Raw genomic sequence first — 9355 nt, 5'->3', positions numbered from 1 at the left:
GCTTGCCAAGGCGTGCCATGCTAGCCAAAACACTGACTACAAAACCCTCAAATTCCACTTATCAGCACCCTTCTGCCGCCACTAGGAAGGACCAGCAAATCACCAGTAAAGGTATTTTCTAGCATCAAGGAAAAGCCAAGAAAAATCAAGTAATACCAAGGAAAACAAGCATTTGCAATGCAATAAGTCTCGCATTAGGAAAGTTTGAGGTATTGGTATTGTAAATGACAAATTTTGTTTTTATATGTTGGTTTTGAAAATAGTGAAATTAATAGCGTTGTCATTTACAATGCCAATAGTTATAACTTTCGCAAATGTGACACCTATAGCATTTGTAGTGCAATATGTGTTGTATTTACTTGACTTAGATGTATTGATATTACAAATAACAATGGCCTTTAATTTTTTTAAATAATTAATACTTAAATACAAGTTATTGTAATTTATAATGGCAATAGCTGAAACTTTTGTAAATAACTTTTGTGAAGATTATGTTCAGTGTATTTTATTGTGATGAAAATCCAATAACAGAAGTGAAATATTAACATCTTTTTGTGACATTTGTAATAAAGATTGAAACATTGAGAGAACATATTTGAACCAGTTGTTGTTGAATGGTTGCACAGATTGATGCTGTGGTGGCGCTGAGTGATGTTGTGGTGGCGACGAGTAATGCTGTGGCGTTCAGTGATGCTGTGGTAGCGCATAGAGATGTTGTGGTGCCCCTGAGTGATGCTGTGGTGATGTGATAGGTAGATAGAGTGAGTTTGATAGATAGATAGAGTGAGGGCGATAGATATATAGATAGAGGGAGGTCAATAAATAGATAGAGGGAGGGCGATAGATAGATAGAGTGAGGGCGATAGATAGATAGAGTGAGGGAGATAGATAGATAGATAGATAGATAGATAGATAGATAGATAGATAGATAGATAGATAGATAGATAGATAGATAGATAGATAGATAGATAGATAGATAGATAGAGGGCGATAGACATATAGATAGATAGAAAGATAGATAGATAGATAGATAGATAGATAGATAGATAGATAGATAGATAGATAGATAGATAGATAGATAGATAGACAGACAGATAGAGGGCGATAGATAGATAGATTGATAGAGTGAGGGGTGATAGAGTGAGGGCAATAGGTAGAGTGAGGGCGATAGATAGAGATAGAGTAAGGGCAATAGATAGATGGATAGATAGTTAGATAGATAGTCTGAGGTCGATAGATAGAGTGAGGGCAATAGATAGATAGATAGATAGATAGATAGATAGATAGATAGATAGATAGATAGATAGATAGATAGATAGATAGATAGATGGATGGATGGATGGATGGATGGATGGATGGATGGATGGATGGATGGATGGATGGATGGATGGATGGATGGATGGATGGATGGATGGATGGATGGATAGATAGATAGATAGATAGATAGATAGATAGATAGATAGATAGATAGATAGTGTTGTGTGTGTGTGGTGTGTGGGGTTGTGTGTGTGGTTGTGTGTGTGTGAGGTTGTGTGTGCGGAGTTGTGTGTGTGTGGGGGGGTTGTGTGTGTGGTTGTGTGTGTGTGAGGTTGTGTGTGTGTGTGGGTTTGTGTGTGTGTGGGGTTGTGTGTGTCGGGGTTGTGTGTGTGGGGGCGTTGGGTGTGTGTGTGGGGTTGTGTGTGTGGGGTTGTGTGTGGGGTTGTGTGTGTGTTTGGTTGTGTGTGTGTGTGTGTGTGTGACCTGGGAAACCTATTGGCCAAAAGTTGTGCGGAAATGGGGAAATACTGACAGACCAAGAGTGTACGGCTGGGCGAAGGAAATGTAGAGGTGTTGAGCCCTGGAAAAACTGGTGTACAAAGGCGGGGATGCCCCAGGAATTTGTGAAGATATGGGATGTCTGGGGCACTGTGGAATGCCAGTGAACACAGATGAGGGGGGGTGTATACCAAGAAGGGATGGGGGGTTCATAATCATAGAAGACATTATAAATTAAGTGTAGTCCATAATACCTATGTACAATGTTGAACATTCACTTGTATATTTCCTTTCATAGTAGGCCAATTTGGCGTTCAGTGAAATTTCTGTTTACTGAGAACTTCAACAAAGCCTTGCTGTGTTGTTGTGAATGCATGTAGCCTGTGATGTAATGTATTTACCAGAGTTTGCACCCCCTCCACTTTCCCTCCTCCACAAGCTAAGCGTGCTTGCCTACTGGAATGGGAAAAAAATCGGAAAATCAGAGAGAAATAATATAAAGTATGTCTATATCAATTTAGGACTGTATAGTGATAACTTTTATGCTTCACCGGATGGAAGACAATTACTAAAATGCCTTTACAACCTAAAAGGTAGTAACTAGGGCAGGGAGGCACGGGATGCAGAGGTTCATGGGAGAGAAAAGACACAGCATAGATGCACAGGAGACAGGTGGAAGAAAGAGATGCACAGGAGATGGATGGAATAGAAACATGGGAGACAGAGACAGATCGAAGAAAGAAAGAGAAATAGAGTGAGGGCGATAGATAGATAGATAGATAGATAGATAGATAGATAGATAGATAGATAGATAGATAGATAGATAGATAGATAGATAGATAGATAGATAGATAGATAGATAGATAGTGTTGTGTGTGTGTGGTGTGTGGGGTTGTGTGTGTGGTTGTGTGTGTGTGAGGTTGTGTGTGCGGAGTTGTGTGTGTGTGGGGGGGTTGTGTGTGTGGTTGTGTGTGTGTGAGGTTGTGTGTGTGTGTGGGTTTGTGTGTGTGTGGGGTTGTGTGTGTCGGGGTTGTGTGTGTGGGGGCGTTGGGTGTGTGTGTGGGGTTGTGTGTGTGGGGTTGTGTGTGGGGTTGTGTGTGTGTTTGGTTGTGTGTGTGTGTGTGTGTGTGACCTGGGAAACCTATTGGCCAAAAGTTGTGCGGAAATGGGGAAATACTGACAGACCAAGAGTGTACGGCTGGGCGAAGGAAATGTAGAGGTGTTGAGCCCTGGAAAAACTGGTGTACAAAGGCGGGGATGCCCCAGGAATTTGTGAAGATATGGGATGTCTGGGGCACTGTGGAATGCCAGTGAACACAGATGAGGGGGGGTGTATACCAAGAAGGGATGGGGGGTTCATAATCATAGAAGACATTATAAATTAAGTGTAGTCCATAATACCTATGTACAATGTTGAACATTCACTTGTATATTTCCTTTCATAGTAGGCCAATTTGGCGTTCAGTGAAATTTCTGTTTACTGAGAACTTCAACAAAGCCTTGCTGTGTTGTTGTGAATGCATGTAGCCTGTGATGTAATGTATTTACCAGAGTTTGCACCCCCTCCACTTTCCCTCCTCCACAAGCTAAGCGTGCTTGCCTACTGGAATGGGAAAAAAATCGGAAAATCAGAGAGAAATAATATAAAGTATGTCTATATCAATTTAGGACTGTATAGTGATAACTTTTATGCTTCACCGGATGGAAGACAATTACTAAAATGCCTTTACAACCTAAAAGGTAGTAACTAGGGCAGGGAGGCACGGGAGGCAGAGGTTCATGGGAGAGAAAAGACACAGCATAGATGCACAGGAGACAGGTGGAAGAAAGAGATGCACAGGAGATGGATGGAATAGAAACATGGGAGACAGAGACAGATCGAAGAAAGAAAGAGAAATAGAGTGAGGGCGATAGATAGATAGATAGATAGATAGATAGATAGATAGATAGATAGATAGATAGATAGATAGATAGATAGATAGATAGATAGATAGATAGATGGATGGATGGATGGATGGATGGATGGATGGATGGATGGATGGATGGATGGATGGATGGATGGATGGATGGATGGATGGATGGATGGATGGATGGATGGATGGATGGATGGATGGATAGATAGATAGATAGATAGATAGATAGATAGATAGATAGATAGATAGATAGATAGATAGATAGATAGATAGATAGATAGATAGATAGATAGATAGATAGATAGTGTTGTGTGTGTGTGGTGTGTGGGGTTGTGTGTGTGGTTGTGTGTGTGTGAGGTTGTGTGTGCGGAGTTGTGTGTGTGTGGGGGGGTTGTGTGTGTGGTTGTGTGTGTGTGAGGTTGTGTGTGTGTGTGGGTTTGTGTGTGTGTGGGGTTGTGTGTGTCGGGGTTGTGTGTGTGGGGGCGTTGGGTGTGTGTGTGGGGTTGTGTGTGTGGGGTTGTGTGTGGGGTTGTGTGTGGTTGTGTGTGTGTTTGGTTGTGTGTGTGTGTGTGTGTGTGACCTGGGAAACCTATTGGCCAAAAGTTGTGCGGAAATGGGGAAATACTGACAGACCAAGAGTGTACGGCTGGGCGAAGGAAATGTAGAGGTGTTGAGCCCTGGAAAAACTGGTGTACAAAGGCGGGGATGCCCCAGGAATTTGTGAAGATATGGGATGTCTGGGGCACTGTGGAATGCCAGTGAACACAGCTGAGGGGGGGTGTATACCAAGAAGGGATGGGGGGCGAACACGCAGATGACCGGAGATGTGTGCTGGGGGAAGATAGTGCACAGTTAGTGCCAGACAGGCAGGGGGTGTTAATTAAGTCCCTTGTGAGGAAGAGCCAGTTGAGGTCACTCAGTGTGGCATCCCACGGGAGGAACAAAAACACAGGAACATTATTGATTGCAACTAACCCCCTCCCCCATTCTGCATGTCCCCTCCCCAATCTCTCCCTGCCCCCTGTGGCTTCTGCTTCACAAAGGAAGAAAGACAAAAGCAAGAGTGTGGGAGGGGCAAGGGGTGCGCTTTACAGATGGGTGCAGTAAAGAGTGAGCGCACGGAATAAAGGAATCAGATGAGAACGGAGGGGCACAAAAAAACAGAACTAGAAAATGGGATTTAAAAAGTGAAAAGGTATAAAAAATAAAGGAAGGGAAAGAGAAACACAGTAGTACGCAAACAGATAAACTGATATAGAACGAAATAGAATGAGAGAATGGATGAAGACAGGTGACGAGAAATATAAACAGTTGCAGAGAAATACAGAGGAGGAAAAAATGTCAAGCAAAGTAGAGATGGGGGAAGGAACAGAAGGGGATCGACTGAAAATGAGAACGCTATGAGCAAAACAGTTTAAGTAAATATCTTAAAAGAAATGTAAATCACAGTGTGACTATACACATACCAAATAGAACGACAAATAGAACAAATAGAACGACGGGAAGGGGGGTGTGGGGGGATGGAGACGGCGCGCAAGAGTGAGGGCGCAGGACATGGCTGATGGAAACATCTATTATAAAACCACCAACAAAATTTTGATGAAAATGTGCAAAGGGATGTATTGATTAAGTGCCATGCAGAGGGTTCATAATCATAGAAGACATTATAAATTAAGTGTAGTCCATAATACCTATGTACAATGTTGAACATTCACTTGTATATTTCCTTTCATAGTAGGCCAATTTGGCGTTCAGTGAAATTTCTGTTTACTGAGAACTTCAACAAAGCCTTGCTGTGTTGTTGTGAATGCATGTAGCCTGTGATGTAATGTATTTACCAGAGTTTGCACCCCCTCCACTTTCCCTCCTCCACAAGCTAAGCGTGCTTGCCTACTGGAATGGGAAAAAAATCGGAAAATCAGAGAGAAATAATATAAAGTATGTCTATATCAATTTAGGACTGTATAGTGATAACTTTTATGCTTCACCGGATGGAAGACAATTACTAAAATGCCTTTACAACCTAGAAGGTAGTAACTAGGGCAGGGAGGCACGGGAGGCAGAGGTTCATGAGAGAGAAAAGACACAGCATAGATGCACAGGAGACAGGTGGAAGAAAGAGATGCACAGGAGATGGATGGAATAGAAACATGGGAGACAGAGACAGATCGAAGAAAGAAAGAGAAATAGAGTGAGGGCGATAGATAGATAGATAGATAGATAGATAGATAGATAGATAGATAGATAGATAGATAGATAGATAGATAGATAGATAGATAGATAGATAGATAGATAGATAGATAGATAGATAGATAGATAGATAGATAGATAGATGGCGATAGAGTGAGTGCGGTAGATAGACAGATAGTATGAGGGCGAAAGATAGACAGATAGATAAAGTGTATTTATGTTGCATTGAGTAAAGTGTAAGTATGAGGTGTGTAATTATATGGCACTGAGTGGTATTATGTGGAGTGTATTTACGTTGCATTGAGAAGAGTGTAATTATGTGGCATGTAATTATGTGGCACTGAGTGGTAATATGGGGAGTGCATGTTTTATTCAGTAGAGTTTAATTTTGTGGCGTGTAATTATGTGGCACTGAGTGGTATTTGGAGTGCCTGTTGCATTGAGTGGAGTGTAATTATGTTGCATATAATTATGTGGCACTGAGTGATATTATGGGGAGGTTATGTTGTATTCAGTAGAGTGTAATTGTGTGGCATGTAATTATGTGGCACTGAGTGTTATTATTTGGAGTGTATGTTGCATTGAGTGCAGTGTAATTATGTAGCATATAATTATGTGGCACTGTGTGGTATTATGTGGAGTGTATTTATGTTGCATTAAGTAGAGTGTAATTATGTAGCGTGTAATTATGTGGCACTGAGTGGTATTATGGTGAGTGTATGTTGTATTCAGTAGAGTGTAATTGAGTGGCATCTAATTATGTGGCACTGAGTGGTATTGTTTGGAGTGTATGTTGCATTGAGAACAGTGTAATTATGTAGCATATAATTATGTGGCACTGAGTGGTATTGTGTGGAGTATGTGTTGCATTCAGTAGAGTGTAATTATGTGGTGTGTAATTATGTGGCACTGAGTGGTATTTGGAGTGTATGTGGCAATGAGTGCAGTATAATTATGTGGCGTGTAATTATGTGGCACTGAGTGGTATTTGGAGTGTATGTTGCATTGAGTGCTGTGTAATTATGTGGCGTGCAATTATGTGGCACTGAGTGGGATTTGGAGTGTATGTTACATTGAGTGCAGTGTAATTATGTGGCACTGAGTGGTATTTGGAGTGTATGTTGCATTGAGTGCAGTGTAATTATGTGGCGTGTAATTATGTGGCACTGAGTGGTATTTGGAATGTTTTGCATTGAGTGCAGTGTAATTATGTGGAGTGTAATTATGTGGTACTGAGTGGTATTTGGAGTGTATGTTGCATTGAGTGCAGTGTAATTATGTGGCATGTAATTATGTGGCACTGAGTGGTATCCTATCAGTATTTATCCATATTTGTTTTGTGAATAAATGAAGTTGTAATTTGTATATTTCCGCACTTATTTATTCAATAAATGTGCATTTATACTTTGCTGCATGCCGGGTTTAGCTTCTTACAAAGCCCAAAAAAATAGCACCCACATGAAAATATTAGCATTATAGCATAGGTTTATATTAAAGCATGCAAACATTTAAGGAAATCTCATAATTTTTTTTAACTCCCCCATGTTGTCAAATCGAATAGCTAATGACATAGAATTCGTGAATGGCAGCATGGGAGTCAATACAACGAGACACAATTTTCAGAATTTTTCCACTTTAAAAAAAAATACAGATAGGAAACACAATGATTTCTGTCAGTATTTTATGGTAAAAATGGAAAACTGGGAGCCTTTTGCATAACGATGCAAACCGTGATAGCATTGCAAAAGTGAAAGTGGAAAAGCGTGTCAAGCTATATGCCATTGAGCTTTTTAGCGTGTTGTTCAAGTTGACATTAGCGTCGGCTGTTAATATCCTCATTCAAGATGGCAGCCTTTTTTAACCTGTTTGAATGGAGTGCCTCCACAAATATCTTCCAACTAAAGCAAGGTAATATTTCCATCTCAGTAAAGGAACTCAGCCCATTCCAAAATGGCCCCATTTGGCAAGACTGACGGCTGTGACCTGAGCGTTGAAACGGTCACTGAGCGAGTGCACGGGCATATGAATAGGGTTTACGGGATGATTTGCTGAGCGCGTCGCACCTGTGCAGCTACGTTCGAGTCATGGACGTATTCTCTGTGTATGAAGGACTTTTCTTGTAGTGTTACAATGTGATGGAAACCGGAACCTTTGTTTCCGGGGAATTGTTGTGTGAGTCACACTGCTTCCTGTCCAAGCAACCACATGTGTTAGGACGGGAGAAGGCAACCATTTTGAGTGCTCATTAAGGAATAAAAGTCTACTTTTGTCAGTAAGCAGTGACAATTCAAAACAAACTCTCGGCATTGCTTGACGGGGGGAGCGGTATGGGTGCTTGTTGCGGGTCGCGTTAGGAACAAGCTCTCGGCATTGCGTGGCGGGGGTGGGTAGCGGTATGGGTGATTGTTGTGGGTCGCATTAGGAACAAGCTCTCGGCATTGCGTGGCGGGATGGTGGGTAGCAGTATGGGTGCTTGTTCCCGAGAGCGAGGCCAGCAAGTTCGGGAGAGCATTCCTGTGAAGTCTGATGGGTACATCAAAGGAAGGGTGGGAGGGAACGAGCAGACCTGCAGAGAGCGTGAATGGGAAGATCGGCCGTGGGAAGTGGGAGGGGAAGTAGGAGAGTCATGATGTGCACGCAGGGGCGGGGGAGCGGCAGCCTTTGAAGTCTGATGCGAGACACAGACAAATGGTGGTGTGTGACGTGGCTGGCCTCGTGCACGCGCCTGTCTCACATGAAGTGTGTCTAACCCGCCGTTTTGGTAGACTGTTCTTTTGCTCTTACTATAATCTCGCCAGCAATGCGCAAGCGCATTGGCAGGCTAGACCTAAAAAAGGAACCAAAGGAAAGCAAGGGAAAGGCAACTGACATCAATTGATTATAAATCGATTAAAAACAACAACAAAAAAGCCAATGCCGGACAAACTAAACAACTAAGCAAGCAAACAACAACAAGCAATAACAAACATCAAATAACAACCAATAAACAACCAATAAGCCAAACAAATCAAACAAACCAAAAGAAAATAATAACAATAACAACCAACTGCCCAACCAAAAGAAAAACAAAAAAGGGGCAAAGACCAAACACCAAAGAGGTCAGTGAAAATTCAAAAACAGATCAAAATGCAAAAACTCCAGATTCTGAGGATCTTAAACTTTGAAAAACCTGCAATATCAATAAGAGCTTTATGGATCCAAGAAAAACAGAATAACCGAAATCACAAGAATTATGGGACCAACACGTGAACAAGTGCACAAGGGCTTCGGATGAGATGCGACCAGGCAGGGAGAGAACTGTCACATCCACACTGAATAAACGGAAAAAAAGAGTAAAGGATCAACTGACATACCCAGCAACAAGAACCTATTGGTGGAGGAAAACTCTAACTAGATCCTGATAGACATTGTAGGTTCCAAACAACAACAAGTTACCGACCAAAAATTTGCACGAAATTTGCATTTCTGAGAGACGCAGGGGCCGCACTCTGCATGAG

Source organism: Lissotriton vulgaris, chromosome 8 (genome assembly GCF_964263255.1).
Source record: "Lissotriton vulgaris chromosome 8, aLisVul1.2, whole genome shotgun sequence".
NCBI lineage: Eukaryota > Metazoa > Chordata > Amphibia > Caudata > Salamandridae > Lissotriton > Lissotriton vulgaris.
Note: the sequence above shows the minus strand (reverse complement) of the source record.